This window comes from Myotis daubentonii, chromosome 3, assembly GCF_963259705.1.
Source record: "Myotis daubentonii chromosome 3, mMyoDau2.1, whole genome shotgun sequence".
Lineage (NCBI taxonomy): Eukaryota > Metazoa > Chordata > Mammalia > Chiroptera > Vespertilionidae > Myotis > Myotis daubentonii.
Genome location: NC_081842.1, coordinates 143,373,862 through 143,390,907, shown reverse-complemented (window position 1 = coordinate 143,390,907; position 17,046 = coordinate 143,373,862). Strand labels below are relative to the sequence as shown.

The window sequence follows — 17,046 nt, the reverse complement described above, 5'->3', positions numbered from 1 at the left end:
CTACGCTATGGCCCAGCAATTCCACTCCTAAGTATAAACCCTAGAGAAATGACTATACATGTCCACAAAAGGGCACACATGATAATGTTCACGTAAGCTCCCCTCATAATAATTGAAATTTGGAAATCATCCTAATGTTTCCCAGGAGAATGGCTGAACAAACTGTGGTATATTCACATGATGGAGCATTTCACAACAAAAGAACAGAAGCGAATTCCCAATAAACAGAACAAAGTGGATGACTCTCACAGACATTCTGTTGGGCAAAAGACAAGACAGCAGCATGACAGCAGAGGCCCAGGTGAACACTGGCTACCTCCAGCTCTACCCACAGTCCTTGGTTGCCTGTGTGCCCCTCTCCTCCCACAGCCGTGGAAAGTCTCACTTGCACCATGAGATCCACTTCACGGCCTCACTAGATAGCTTCCTCCTTCCCTGTGAGGAGTCGGGACTTCAGTTTGCTCTATTAATCATGAGATTTCTGATGAGAAAATATTTAAAAGTTGGAAAGCTCTAACCAGAAGACACCTTCGCACAGAAAATAAACAGATTCTGTACTTTCAGATGTGATGCAGTTTATATAAAATTCCAAAATCCTTATATAATCTACACTAATAAAAGAGAAAAATGGTAATTGGCGTACGGCGCTACCCTTTTCATTGGCTAATCAGGGCTTTATGCAAATTAACTGCCAACAAAGATGGCAGTTAACTGCCAACAAAGATGGCGGTTAATTTGCATATCTAGGCACAATGCAGGGAGGTGAAAGGGAAAGCAGGAAGAAGCCCCCTGCCACTGACAGTGATCGGAAACCCAGGGGGGAGCTAAGAGCTGGCCGAGGCGTTAGGCCTGGGCAGGGGCGGAGCCTGCAACCGCAGGGAGCTGGGGGTCCCCTGCCCAGGCCTAATGCCTTGGCCAGAGGCGTTAGGCCTGGGCAGGGGCGGAGCCTGCAACCGCGGGGAGCTGGGGATCCCCTGACCAGGCCTGACACCTCTGCCGGAGGCCTCAGGCCTGGTCAAGGGGCCGATCCGGTGATTGGTGATCAGAGGGTGATGAGGGTCAACTCCTCTGGCCGAGGCATCAGGCCTGGGCGGGGGGCTGGGGGTCCCCTGCCCAGGCCTGATGCCTGGGCCAGAGGCATCAGGCCTGGGTGGGGGGGTGGAGCCGGGGATTGGAGGGATATGATGGTCCCCTTGCCCAGGCATGATTCCTGGGCCAGAGGCCTCAGGCCTGGGCGGAAGTCAGAGCCAGTGATCGGGGGGAAATGGGGGTCCCCTGTCCAAGCCTGACACCTCTGGCAGAGGCGTCAGGCCTGGGCAAGGGGCCGATCAGGCGATCGGAGGGTGATGGGGGTCTACGCCTCTGGCCGAGGCATCAGGCGTGGGTAAGGGGCAGAGCCAGCAATCGGAGGAGTCTGGGGGTCCCTTGCCCAGGCCTGACACCTGGGCCAGAGGCATCAGGCCTGGGCTGGGGGCAGAACCAGTGATGGGGGGAAATGAGGGTCCCCTGCCCAGGCCTGACACCTCTGGCCCAGGTGTCAGGCCTGGGCAAGGGGCTGATCCTGCGATTGGAGGGTGATGGGGGTCAACGCCTGAGGGCTCCCAGTATGTGAGAGGGCACAGGCCGGGCTGAGGGACCCCCCCTCCTCCCCGAGTGCACAAATTTTTGTGCACCAGGCCTCTAGTAACAATAATAATAGCTAGTAACCACTGAGCACGACCTATGTGCCAGGTACTATTCTAAGCATTCTACATATATTACTTCATTATCCTACCAATGTTACTCTATTCCAGGTTAAAACAAAATCTTAAATTAATATTATCTTATAAAGTATTCTTGAGACATTATTCTTTGTTCTGAGTAACTGCTATGATGCTGCCCGTATTCATATCTGGAAACATCAAAACTCAGAGAAATGTGAAAATTTGTCCAGGGTCCCACACAAATCAGCAACACAACAGAAACTATATGAAAATGGCCCTTGCCCTAGCCAATTTGGCTCAGTGGAGAGAGCATTGGCCCATGGACTAAAGGGTCACGGGTTTGATTCCAGTCAAGGGCTCATATCTCAGTTGCAGGCTTGATCCTCGGCCCCGGTCAAGGCTCGTGCGGGGGGCAACCAATCAATGTGTCTCTCTCACACTGATGTTATTCTCTCTCTGTATCTTCCCATTTCTTTCACTCTAAAAATCAATTGAAAAATAACCTCAGGTGAGGATTAATAACAACAAAATAGGCCCTGGCTGGGCCAGGGTGGCTCAGTGGTTGAGCATCAACCCATGAACCAGGAAGTCACAGTTCAATTCCCAGTCAGGGCACATGCCCAGGTTGCCGGCTCAATCCCTGTAGGGGATGTGCAGGAGGCAGCCGATCAATGATTCTCTCTCTCCCTCTCCCCTCCACTCTTAAATCAACAACAACAAAATTTTTTAAATGGCCATGACAATCAGAAATGCCCAGTTGTGTTTTCATGACTCTTTTTAAAGTTCTAAAATCAAGAATGCTTTCTTAAGACAAAAGAGGCCCATAAGATATGCCACACTGAGATCCATGTATTAACTCACTGATAAAATGTACCAGAAAGTGAGGAAATAAACAGAAGTGAAGGTAGGCTAGGTTTATGGTAAGAGCAAGAGGAACAGAAGTTATTGTTTATCCTGCTTTATTTTGAAAACTTCTTTCCAGATATAGTAAGGACTCTGAGAGGGAGAGACACAAGAAACTGATTGGCTTCCACTGATAAAACAGAGTATACAAAGAAAGAGTAGCTGGTGCCTAGGAGACTTATAAAGGCAAAGAGAGTGCACCAAGCCTGGAATGATGGAGGGTGATGCTACAGGGATGTGTTTGAGGCCTCCTGGAGTCAGCCACCAACATGACCTCCAATTGCTCTCCAGAGCCATAGGTGGGAAACAAAAAGAGTCTATATGCAGAACAATCATTCCTTGAACAACGGAGAGATCTCTGCGAAAGGGTTTTCTGTAAATTTCACTTTCATACTGCATTATTTACAATATGAAAAGCATTCGCAAGTGTGGAGGGCCATGATTTCCAAAAGAAATGTGATTCTCTCAAGTGTTGGGTAGAAGATACAAGTCAAGCAAGTGATTCCCTGTGCTCCCAACAGAAATAGAAAGCCTTTCTGTTCCAGGGCTCTCTGACACAGGGTTATATAATGTGATACAACAACTGTCAATCTAAGAGTTTCACACCAAATACCAGATCATGAAATAGCACAACAATTTTTTGAAGTGTATTTTTTTTCCTTTTTATTTTAAGTTCTAAGTCGCGTCAAGTAAAATGAGTTTGGAAAGATTTTAAAAGGCTCAGAATTAGAGTTCAAATGGAAAATTTAAAATCTCTCTCATGCAGCTCAATCTCTTCAAAATGGTGTTCCCTTTTCAGAAAAACTCAGATGTGGAGGGAATGATCATGAGTCAACAAATTTGCCAGATTAATGACAAAACTGATTCAGACTTGGGTCTTTTATTTCTGTGAACACTTCATGACTCATTCAGTTAGAAGGATAACAAATAAAAACACCATAAAGATATTTTTAACAAAAATGTTGGTAATAAAACTGAAGCACTTCAAAATCTGTATTTCTTTCATGATAGTAAAACAAATTTACTGCAGAATTTGAAATGACTCTTTAATTCCAGGAATAAAATATTCTTGCAATAACAATATTTTTGAGTAGTTTAATGCAAATTTTAGAGTTTATAACTGTTAATTGCAAGTTTGGTAACTTTTTAATTTAGTAAAACAGCATCAACAGCAAACACCTACTTCCTGATTAACAAATGCCTAATCTACTGATGTACAAAGACTATACAGACAATAGAACACAGCACAGAAAAGGGGATGTCATCTATCAAGAAAACAAGAATTTTTATGATCTCAGACCAATAGCAGCTTCAACAACATAAAAGACAATAATCAGGGAATTTGAATTATCTAACAGAATAGAAATGACAAAATAATATTTAATATGGTTTGAATTTTCAAAATCAGTTAAAAAACACAGGAAGGCAACTATTATCTTCTATGTGGTGCCAAGAGTTTTGAGTATCTAATGAGGCAGACATTTTAGTCCATAAATACCTGTGCTTTCTGTGAGGGTGATGTTTGCTATAGGTCACTGAGAGACTCAATTAATAGTGATCTTTTGCTGTCCATCTCTGCTAATGACATGAGCTCTTCCTCAAAAGCTTTATGAGGGCAGATGGCTCATAAGTGACTGATGGCACCTTTGACATGGAACACAAAAATTCAGCAAGAAAACTGACTCAACCCCACACTAATGACCTGACATATAGAGGCAGCTCATTTCAAGGCACAGATAATCTTTACTGTCCTGGCTGGTGTGACTCAGTTGGTTGGGCATCACCCCATGTACCAAAAGGTTGCTGGTTTGATTCCTGTTCAGGACACGTGCGTGGATTGTGGGCTTGATCCCATGTATGAGGCGTGCAGGAGGCAGCCAATAGATGGTCTGCTCTCACATCAATGTTTCTCTCTCTCTCTCTCTCTCTCTCTCTCTCTCTCTCTCTCTCTCTCCCCCCCCCCCTTCCTCTCTTTCTAAAAAATTCAATTTTAAAAAATCCTTAAAACATAATATTTACTAGCTTCAACAGGAATGGCAGAATAATGATCTAAGAAAATCTTCTCTTCCATAAGAGCAATGAGGTCAGTGACAAAAATGGTTAGAATCAATTTTTTCAGAACTCTGAATATTAACTAAAGGCTTGCAGCAATCTGGAGAGCATTTTTTAAAATGGAGGATCTAAGGACAGTGGGCTCTGTGTCATTTCAAACCTGCCCTTTTCTCACCTCTCACTCACCAGTTCTCTGGTAGCCTTAAAAACCAACAGCCTTCAATTAGGCTGAAAATCAACAACCTGGCAGCCACTGGAGGGGGCAAAAGGGGGTTGGAGCTCCCTCTGGGCCCCAGTCTCAGAAAACTCGCATTATTTGACCTGGTTCCATGCAAGACTTCACACATGGGGCTTGCTTGTTTAACTTGACCTGGCACCCAATGAGAACAGCCTTCCCCCCCCCAGGAGTAATTGTCAAAAATAATCAGCTGTAATTGTATAACATCATGGCTGCCTGAGGCTATGAATAACAGGGCAAATAATAAGCAAACAAAAAGCTTACAGAGAAAAGCTAAGGAATGTGATGTCCACAGGGGGCTTTGAAAAACACAGCCATATTCCTGGAAATCTAGAAGGCCTTGTGTATACTTAGGGCTGTGTGTATATCCAGGTTGTACACATGCTGTGTAAAGACCTGAGCCCTTGGCTTTCACCTCTGGCTAAACCTAAGGTTTTGAACAAGCGGGAAGTGAAGGTAAGGATAGAGTGTAAGCAACCTGCTGAGCATTGAAGGCATGCTCCAATATGTGCCTGAGAAACCTATTGGTTCCAGCCACTGAAGGAAATCTCTGTCCCAGCATTAGCTCACCACTAAGCTATTTGTGTAAGACTTCACTGGCCACACATAACAAAGACTACAGATTTTATTGAATTAAGAAAAGTCACTGATTAAACAACAAACAAAACCCTGAAGAGGGAGAAGTATCTGATTTCCAGAGCTGCCATGTTATATTCAAAGGTATATTCAATCGTCTAGTTTTCAACAAAAAATTATAAAACGCAGTCAATAGAAAGTGTCATGGCAAAAGCTCAGATATTGGACTGATTAGACAACATCTTTAAGTTGTCATTTTAAATATGTTCAAAGAAATAAAGAAAACCATGCTTAAAGAATGAAAGGAAAGCATGAAAATGATGTCTCATCCAATAAAGACTATCAATGAGATAGAAATTAGAAAATAACCAGATAATAATTCTAGTATAAAAAGTACAAGAATTAAAATTTATAAATTCACTAGATGGGCTGAGCAAAAGATGTAGGCAGGAAGAACAGAGTCAACAAACTTGAAGGCAAGTCAATTGAGGTTACTTGGTCTGAGGAACTGAAACAAAAAAGAATGAATAAAAATGAACAGTATATCAGAAAGCTGTGGGACACCATAAAGCATAACAACATACACACAATGTGTACTCCAGAAGGAAAGAAAAAGGCAGAAAAAAATATTTGAAGAATAGCCAAAACTCACAAATATAAAGAAAAACATTAATCTACACACATCCTAGAAGCTCTATGGACTCTACGTAGGATAAGCTGAAAAAGATCTACATCTAGACATTTCACAATCAAACTGTTGAAAGACAAAGAAAAAATCCTGATAGCAGCAAGAGAGAAGCAGTGTATCATGTGTCCTCAATAACATCAACAGTTGGTTTTCCATCAGAAATCAGAGAGGCCAGAAGGCAGTAGGATAACATACAGAGATACCTCATTTTATTGGTCTTTGCTTTTTTAGACCTTAGAAGTTGACTTTTTTTTTTTTTTAATAAATTGAAGGCAAAATCCATCACCAGCAAAAAGAGTATGTCTCACCTTAATGTGATACTTGCTTTATGGGGATGGTCTACAACCAAACATGCAAAATCTTTGATATTTCCCCAAAAAACCGTATTATTTTAAAATAGGGTCTTTGTAGATGTAATAAAGTTTAAATGAGGTCATGCTGAATTAGGTTGGGCCCTAATCCAATCCCAATTATTCATCCTATCTAATAAAAGAGAAAAATGGTAATTGGCGTACGACGATACCCTTTTCATTGGCTAATCAGGGCTATATGCAAATTAACTGCCAACTAAGATTGGCAGTTAACTGCCAACAAGATGGCGGTTAATTTGCATATGTAGGCACAATGCAGGGAGGCGAAAGGGAAAGCAGGAAGAAGCCCCCTGCCACTGACAGTGATCGGAAAACCAGGGGGGAGCTAAGAGCTGGGGGGCAGGGCAAAGGCGGCCATGATCGGAGAATCAGGTGCCTTTGCCGCCCTGGCCAGTGATAGCAGGAAGTAGGGGTGGAGCCAGCGATGGGAGCTGGGCACGGTCGAAGCTGGCAGTCCCGGGAGCTAGGGGTCCCTTGCCTGGGCCTAAAGCGAAGCCCACCATCACGGGGCCGCTGCAGCTGTGGGTCCCCGCTGCCCGGGCCGGACGCCTAGGCCAGAGGCGTCAGGCCTGGGCAAGGGGCCGATCCTGCGATTGGAGGGTGATGGGGGTCAACGCCTGAGGGCTCCCAGTATGTGAGAGGGGGCAGGCTGGGCTGAGGGACACTCCACCCCCCCCACACACACCCAGTGCATGAATTTCGTGCACCGGGCCCCTAGTATCCTTATAAGAAGAGAAAGTTTAGACACAGAGACAGAAAAACAAACAAACAAAAAAAACATCAAAAAAATAGCAACTGCCCTAACTGGTTTGGCTCGGTGGATGGAGCGTCGGCCTGCGGACTAAAGGGTCCCGGGTTCGATTCCGGTCAAGGGCATGTGCCTTGGTTGCGGGCACATCCCCATTGGGGGGTGTGCAGGAGGCGGCTGATTGATGTTTCTCTCTCATCGATGTTTCTGACTGTCTGTCCCTCTCCCTTCCTCTCTGTGGAAAGTCGGTGAAGTGTATTTAAAAAAAAAAAATAGCAACAACATATAAAAACTAAAACAGAGATTGCAGTCATGTGTCCATCAGCAAAGAATGCCAAAGATGGCCAGCAACCATCAGAAGCTAGGAGAGAAAATTGAACAGGTTCTTCTCAGAGCCTCAAGAAAGGAACTACCCTATCCAACAATGTGATTTTGGACCTCTGGCCTCCAAAACTGTGAAAGAACAAATTTCTGTTTGTTACTTTAAGCCCCTTGGTTTGTGGTACTTTGTTAGAGCCACCTGAGAAAACCAGTATAGAGGCAATGATAGAGGAATAAAGAAACAAATGTAACTAGGATCTGTAGAGGTAGAAAAAAATGAAGGCTGAAAATATAGTAGCAGATCAATTAAAAGATTAATGTCTGAAATTTCAATTGATCAAAATGTAGGCTGATATTCCATATGACACTATAATAACAATTGATATAAAAGTTACTTTTATATATTTTAACATGTAACTCTAAAAGTTAATTATTTATTGCCATATATTAGAGACAGACTTATCCACAATATTTTCACTAATCAAACAATGCTTTATATATAGCAAAATTTTTACAGTGTTTTTAAAAACATACAAATACATGTTATAAAAAGAGAGAGAATAGTATTTCCACCACCCTCCAAATAATGAGTAATTGGAGAACTTTCTATATTACTCTTAACAGCTCACTTTTCTCTGGCCCACATGTAGCACCTTCTGATGCTAACAATGATTTATAGGCCCTGGTGGGGTAGCTCATTTGGTTAGAATGTCATTCCAATATGCCAAGGTTGCAAATTAGGTCCCTGGTCAGGGCACATACAAGAATCAACCAATGGATGCATAAATAAGTAGAAAAACAAATCGTTGTTTCTCTTTCTCTCTCTCTCTCTCTCTCCACTCTCTTCTCTCTCTTCTTCTGTCTTTAAAATCAATCAAAAATTTTTAAAAAAGATTTAGTATACATGGTCCATTCATGCCCATTATATTCTATTCAATAATTCTTCTACAACTCATGCAAATAAAGGAGTTTTTAACAATATTTTAAAACATTTATGTTTCCCATTTAAGATATAATCATTACTTCCTGTTAAATGACATTAAAGAATTCTGAACTTAAATTTTGAAAGCTTAACATCTTCAGTGGATTATTTTTATGGCAGGCAAAGGAAGCTGTGGGGGAAAGGACAGATGCACATTGTGCCTGAAAACAGCAAACAATTTAGTAGGTTAGAAATGAATAGAAGCAAACTAAGAAACTGCACTTTACTTTCTGAAAAACATGCAGAATGTACCTCAACTATTCTATGAACCATTAACTTCATTACCAACCTTTCTGTTCTACACCATGAATCACCTGAAAATTCCATTACGGACCTGATATAAAATATGAGAATTTCATTTTACTAAGTGCTGAATTAGCAAGTGCCTCCGGTAACCCTTCATAGGCTATCAGAGCAAAGAAATCAATGCAGAAACAATCCTAGAATCAGAAGAAAAGTGTAAAGGAAACTATGCTGATTGCCTCATGTGTTAGCCATCCTCTGTGCTTATGAAGGAAAGTCAAAAGCAGCTTATCAATGGCTTGAGCAGAACTGACTTCCTAAATTAATGAGAAAGATAAAACCCACAGCTGGTGTACTGTGGAGTTTGAACTATACTAATTTTGACAGGTGACACCGAAACCTTCTCAGTCACTCCTGTAAAAAAAATGAAGGATTCGAGGGAATGGCAATGTGAAATGCCTTTTAAGATGAAAATTAAGCCACATACATGTCTAATGCCCTCCTTTATAAACAGAAATGCATCCTAGAATTCTACAAGATGAAATAGGAATATTTGTATGCCACAGTTGGGATATGTAAATTTCCAGACTTCTCAAGTATTCTAGAATTACATTAGAATTACATACGTGTGTGTGTGTGTATTCTGCTTTGTTAAAAAATATATACACAGAGAGACATGACTCCAGATATTTGACTATGACATCAGTTTCTTTATATATTTTTTACTGATTTCAGAGTAGAAGGGAGAAGGAGAGAGATATAGAAACATCAATGATGAGAGAGAATCATCGATCAGCTGCCTCCTGCACACACACACACCTGGGGATCAAACCTATAATTTGGGCATGTGCCCTGACCAAGAATCAAATAGTGACCTCCTGTGTCCTAGGTTGGTGCTCAACACTGAGCCATACCGGCCGGAATGACATTGGTTTCTTTATAAAGCATTTGCAGAGTTTTTTTCACTCATCATGTTGACACACGTTTTATCTCTTTGTGTTTTTCCTCTCAGAAAAATGACCATCTCTTTTAGGAATGAATATCCATATGTCACTGGATTTCATGAGCAATATTCAATAACTTAGGTCAATGGCAAGAGAAAAAAATTATATTAGTGATTGAGAATTCAGGCAGTTGTTTTTTTTTTTTTTTACCACAAAGTAGACTAACATACTCTACGATAACCAACGGTGATTTAACCATTTATATTCTTGCACAGTTAGTAATTTAGAAATTGGAACTGAGAGTACAATGAAGCCCACAGGGTAGGTCCCTGTATAAATTATTGATGGTCATATAAAAAATATCTTTAAAAGGCATTTTCCATTGTGCTCCCCAGGAAGACAGAGGTACTCAATATGTTCAACATGAGACCCATTAATCCACAAAATAGTTCATTTACCCTGAAAACATATCTGGGATGATAAAAATAAAGTTCCTGATGAAGCGGAGACTGTGTCTGTGAGGGCAGCAACAACGAGTAATCTCTTGAGATTGAGTCTATCTGTTTATGATTTCTTTTCTGGGTCCTATGGCCTGCATGTAATCAGGAGGCTTTGAGCTCAGAAATAAGAAGTAATAAGTCAGAGAGAGGCAAATGACATGTGATCTCACTTATATGTGGAATCTAATGAATAAAATAAACTGACCAAGTAGAAACAGGTATGGATACATGGAGCAGACCGATAGCTTTCAGAAGGTATGGGGGTTGGGTGGCTGGGTGAGAGAAGGTGAAGGAATTAGCCAAAAAACATGTATGCATAACACAACATGTATACATAGACAACATGGTGGTGATAGCTAGAGGGAAAGGGGGTGGGGCCTGGGTGGAGGTGGGCAAAGGTAGAAAAATGGGGACAGAAAGACTTTGCTTAGGGTGATGGGTGCACGATGCAGTGTACAGATGATGTTTCATTGAGTTGCACACTTGAAACTTGTAAGGTCACCCCAATAAATTCAATTTTAAAAAAAGAAGCAATAAACTTTGTAAATTTTTTGAGGGCTGCTGAGTTCAAGAAAAGTTTACGCTTTTTGAGCAAAGCTAGGGTTGGGGCTGAACAAATGAACAAGTAAGGATTAAAGGAGCGAACAGACTGCAGAGTTGGAATGGGGGCCGGAGCCTGCAAGCATGCTTATGAAGAGCAGCGTGTTAATTTCATCTTTTATCACAAATAGTCAAGTCATTGGACAAACAGGGCTGGGCATTTCTTCCATCCTTATCTTAGCTTCCAGAGGAGCTGCTCCCGGATCTCAGGATTAGGCTCCCAGTTAAGCCTGATAAACTTTTTATTATGGATATGGATATCCTTTTAATACTTGATGAAGGTTTTCTCCCCTGAATTTTCAGATAGGTACACACTTTGGTTTCCAGTTTCAGAGGTTCACTTGAAATCTATTCATAAATGCCAGGTTAAGAATGAACTAAAGTGCTAATGATTATAATCAGCAAGAAACCCGGTGCCAACAGTCTGATCAAAAGATACACTGACATATCCCAAAAGCTCTATGTGGATGGAAGAAATAAAGCATTTTTCCTTTCCATTTCCTTGCTCAACGTAAATCATCTAGCATTTCCTTCTATGCATCAAAGGGGGGAAATAGTTTGTATACAGCAACACAAAATCAGTTTGCATATTTTACTATTATTCTGGAAAGTATAAACCTTAAGAGGAAAAAATAAAAGACCCCATGCGAACCACTGACTTCAGTTTGGAAATGCTATATTGCTTTGATGAAACATAAGCACAGCAGGGACAGAGTTTGTTCTTATTTTAAAACTATGAGGCATTTTTTAGGTCTGCCAAGCCAAACATACTATTAATGATCATAAATTACCATGCAGCAAAAGTCCTTGACAGATATTATTGTCTTTTGCCCGATAAATTAATTTTGCTAAATATACACTTAGGTTACAGTATAAGGTCAATTAACTAGAAGTAAACATACAAAAATCAAGGCTAGTGAGAAACTGATTTGTTGTAGTTATTACAAGACTGCCGAACCAAAAACAGATGGAACATTTAAAATATCACTATTTATGGTTAACCTTATATAACACACACACACACACACACACACACACACACACACACACACATATAGTATAAATATACTTAATATAAATCTTGTAGAAAACTACATATTTTAATTCACGCTAAATAAAATATAGTATAATACTACTGTGAATGTTTTTGTTAACTTCAGAGAGAGGAAGGGAGAGGGAGAGGGAGAGAGAGCAACATCAAAGAAAGAAATATCAATCGGCTGCCTCCTGTACGCCCCCTACTGGGGATTGAGCCCACAACTGGGGCATGTATCCGGACCTGGCATCAAACCTGGATCACCAGGTGCATGGGACGATACTCAACCAAATGAGCCACACCAGTTGGGGGTCAATGCAAAATATAAGTGTCAATATTTTTCAACCATATTTTACAGGGTAATATAAATTTAAAAATAAACAATTTGTTTTATTCATAATTTGAAATAAAAGTTCTTAATAACAAGCATTTGCGCTCCACATTAAGCAACTTGTTTCTGTGTACCTGGTTGTTCATTACACACTGAAGCTCTGACAAGATTTTAAGACATACAGGAATCTTAAAGGGAAATAACAGCTATTTTTAATTGTTCAAACACAGGGAAAATCCGAATAGCTTAGAGAAATAAAATCCTCAGATACTTCCCATATGCCTTACTGGTCAACAGCTTCACTATCTTTTTCTTACTATCCAATCCATAAAACTAAAAGCAAGACAAGAAGCCTGGTTTTCGCTTCTCCTCCTTGACCATTCACTGCTGACTTTTCTGATGGAGATTATAGAAAGCAGTGAACGCTAAGAAGCAGAGCAATAAAGAAGCTAAGGGCCTAGATAGCCTACAACTTTGTTAATCATACAATGAACTCAGCTGCTCTAGGTAGTCTAAAAGGTAATCTCTACCACTGATATTTTAGCAGAGCAAATAAATAAAACGCATCCCTTAGTCACAGAAGTGTGACTCATAATTGAGAAACACTTATGACAACCATCCACAAATTCCTCCCAAACTAGATCCTCGGCACAGATATGAGGATACTTCACTATAAAAGTATGCAGTCAAGAAATAGCTAAAGTTAGAGCTACCATATCATTTAATATACATTTAGTAAGTGCACATTATCACAGGCACTGAAATGTGGAGATGAACAAGACAGTCTCTCCCCAAGATGACCACAGTTTTGTTGAATGTACATGTAAGTAAGTGATCACGGTTCACCATGAGGAGTGCAGCAGTGATATCTGGGACAGAGTGAAAAAGCAGGAAAGGAATCTGGGAGCATCTGGGAAGGCTTCGTGGAAGAAACGGTGTAAGAGAAAGCATTTTAGAGACAGATAAGGTTAAAACAATTCAGCTGCTACCTATTTATGTAATTTGGCCAATTATTAAAGCTTTCTAAGACAAGGCTTCTTAATCAACAAAATGAGGATAATAATATCTCTGCAGTTAGTTTATTATAAGAAGGGAAAGAGATATTGTGTGTAAAGCAATCAACATGGTTTCTTGATTATAATAAGCACTCAATATATTGTACTGATATTATTATTGTTGTTCAGTCTTGAAGAAAGTTAGCAGTGAAGTTTGGTGCCCAGTTAGCAATAGCCATTGTATCACTGTCACTGGCCTCATCACAACTTGTTGGGTTCACGTGTATTATGATCAGTCTGAATTAAACCTCAGCTATGTGCTACCTACAATTGGGAGGGGAATACTAAGCAATGTCATTTCAAGAGTAGTCAAATTCACAAGCCATCTACTTTCTAAAAGGTCAGAGATCATTGAAGAAAAGTATGCCAGGGTTTTTACCTTAGTTATATCATTAGGAAGGCAAGCACACAGGGAAAATATCTCTTATTTGCCACTAAATGACAATTATATTAGCCTATACACATAATGACAATTATTAGTATATCTGATTAACACATTATTACCAACTGTTAACAAGTGGAATGAGAAAAAGTTGAAGTAAAACTTTCAGGAGTATAAAATGGCAAAAAAAACCCACAAAAAAACCACCACACACACACACACACACACACACACACACACACACACACACACACGGCATCATCAGGGTACTAAAGGGAGGAGAGCTGAGATGTGATAGAAAAAACATCCTAAGGACCTGGATTTCATGCTAAAGAGCTTACCTTTAGCCTGTGGGTAATAGAGAGGCTTTAAGAGGAGGCAAACTATTTTAATCTATTATTTTAGCTACTAGAGGCCCAGTGCATGGATTCGTGCATTGGTGGGGTCCCTGGGCCTAGCCTGTGGGTATCGGGTGAAACCAGCTCTCCTACATCCCCTGAGGGTTCCCTGATTGCAAGAGGGTGCAGGCCAGGCAGAGAGACCCCACAGGTGCATGGATCCAGGCCTCTAGTATGCATATAAGATCTTTGGTTAATCTTTTCCCGCCCTCTCCCCACCCCCTTCCCTCTGAGATTCATCAGTTTGTTCCATGTTTCTATGCCTGTGCACTCGGCATCTGCTCCCTGGTGGCCAGTGTTCATCATAGCTACTGATCGAAAGGTCAAACAGTCTAACAGTTGCTTAGGCTTTTAGATATATAGATTGCTTCTACTTTATACCCAAATTTAATAAGTGTTACATAAGCTCATTATTATGTCTCTTCAATTCCAGGGAGTTTTTCATATTTGCTTGATATATCTCTTTGTCAGCTATGTAGTCATTTAAAATGAATCCCATGTTGTTACACACAGTGATATGTTAACAATAGGTTTTGTAGATGTTCCTGACACTTGACTACTTGCCTGCCTGTTAGGGATTAAGAATTCTCTCTCCCTTCCATTTATTCACTACACATTTATTTAAGACCTACTATATAATAGGCCACATATAATATTAAACTCTTGATAAAACCTTAAAAGTGCATCCTCTAATATGCATATAACTATAGTATGCATTTTCTGTTCCTATAAAGATGTAACAATCTGTATTATCAACAGATCTATTTTTTCCACACTACTCTTAAAATGGTGATAGAAACTGGTATTTTTCTTTAAATGATTACACCTTTAAACTGTTCAATAAAAAAAAAAGTAAGCTGGTAAAAGGGTTTTAAAAACATCTCAAGAGTCAGGTGAATGGGAAGGGAACAGAATGAAGCAGGAAAACAGCCCAGTGAAGTGCCCTATAATTAACGTCTGAGCATGAAGCATCTTCCAGAAACACCAATGTAATTCTCAAGGAAGCCTCCTGTAAGGGCATTAAAGCACCAGTAGTTATTTCAAAAGTGGGTTTCTTCTTTCTTCCCTACAGGTCAACATAATCACCACCTGTCACTCACTGGTGTTATTTTTTTGTTTTGTTTTCATCTTGTCTCCTTTTTTTTTCTTATTGGTGAATTCTCTTCAGCGCTCTTTAGATAAGCCGGGTAATTTCTTTAGAGTGGTCTAAGCTTAGCAAGAGGAAAACGAGGGAATATAATGTATTGGTGGTGCAAGCCCAGGTTCATCAGGCTGGACTCCCTTCCCTAACATCCTTGCTCGATGGGAAGCCGGTGAAGCCACTGGCGATTGGTGACCTGCCCCATCAGTTAGAATGTGTCTGTGAACATGGAAAACTCTGGGCTCTTCCACTCTGAGGAGGAGAACACCAAGGTGGGAAGGTTTCCTCAAAGCTCTGACTTCCCACTGGTGGACATTGGGAAGTCAGCTTCGCTTGTTTCATTTTCATTTGTCTCCTTTGGATAGCTTTCTCCCTAGGTGTGGCACACGGAACTGCTTATAAAGTACACAAGAATGGGTGGCTTTTTTTGGACAAACTCTCACCCTTGCAGCTCATTTACTTTGCCATCTTCTGTTGCCTCTTCTGGCCAGAATGTTAAGGCCTCACAATTTATTTTATGAAGAAGGCTCTTCTTTTGTTCTATCATTTATTCACTCATTTATTGATCCATTCCCAGGTGGGGTAGAACCAGAGATTGATACGACAAGGCCCTTGACCCAGGCAAATGACAACATAAGAAGAAAGGCCAACGTTATAAATATCTTACAGCAAGAATTTAAAAAGGGTAACGTCACGGCAATCAGAGCTGATCATTCTAACCACAGTCTATGAATTAAACATCTGGTGTTTTTCCAGGTAAAATGTAAGGCTGTAGTTATCATCTTCTGTTGATTTTTAAGACACTCTCCTGAAGCATCTATCCAGAGGTCAACGACTAGCACTACTTTAGGTGCTGAGCTATAAATATGCTATCGGTTTCTGCAATCTTGCAATTAATTAAAGTGCTGGATTTACTCCAAGAGGTATTTGGTTAGTCATCTCAGAGCCAATAAACAATGTTCCCCCTGTGTTTACTCCTTACCTGAACTTCTCTGACGAGGTACTATGGTTCCCTTGATCCTTGACAAAAACTGTTTATTGACTATGTATTGGTAGGGCTTAATTCCCTTCCTTTCCACCACAGATCTAGCTCATGTCCTGGTTTTCACGAAGCATGTTTCATATCTACTGCAAACACAGCAAGACTGCAGTAGTCTCAGCATATTTGATTCTTACAGATAATTACTTGCTTTTTCAAGTGTTGAATCAAAGAATTAAGTTAAAATTGACATGCCTGTGACTTATTTGAAAATAGCAAATTATATTTGCCCTACATTGTCCAAAGTACCAAAGTTAACATATAAATTGCATACCTTTACTTAAAAATCTGGCTAGGAACATATAAACAGCAAAACTGAAATTGCTAAATTTCTTCATGACAATTTATAATTAACAATCAGGTTGCTAGCAACTCTGTTTTCAGAATATCTAAAATCCGCTGTTGATATCAGAGAGGCTTTTCAGCAACAACCTTAACAAGTATAGATCTCAAATCAAATCAACAGACACAATCTTTGAATATTCATTTGCATTTATGCATTAAATTTCAGCAACTACACTAGCTTTTAAATTAGGGGAATATTATTTTTCTGCATAAACTAACTGCAAAGAACATAACTGATTAAAAATATGTGACTTGTGTTTATACTTTGCACATGATTTTCCAACAGCAATTATTAAATTTCTTACCCATAACTTTAGGCCTAATAGAATTATTTTATTCACTACATTAGTCACGGATCCTAGCATGTGCCTTTTCATTGAATGATTGCTTCCTGTCCACATTAATTGCTCATGTATCGTGGCATTTGTCATCAGGAACCACAGCTACTTG

At 40.3% G+C, this 17,046-nt stretch overlaps 1 protein-coding gene across 5 annotated transcripts in view; it reads right to left on the bottom strand.

The window, feature by feature from the left end:
- The window catches only part of CDKAL1 (CDK5 regulatory subunit associated protein 1 like 1), a 684,969-nt gene that overhangs the window by 259,591 nt on the left and 408,332 nt on the right, over nucleotides 1-17,046 (bottom strand). The gene's annotated exons all lie outside the window — the stretch shown is intronic.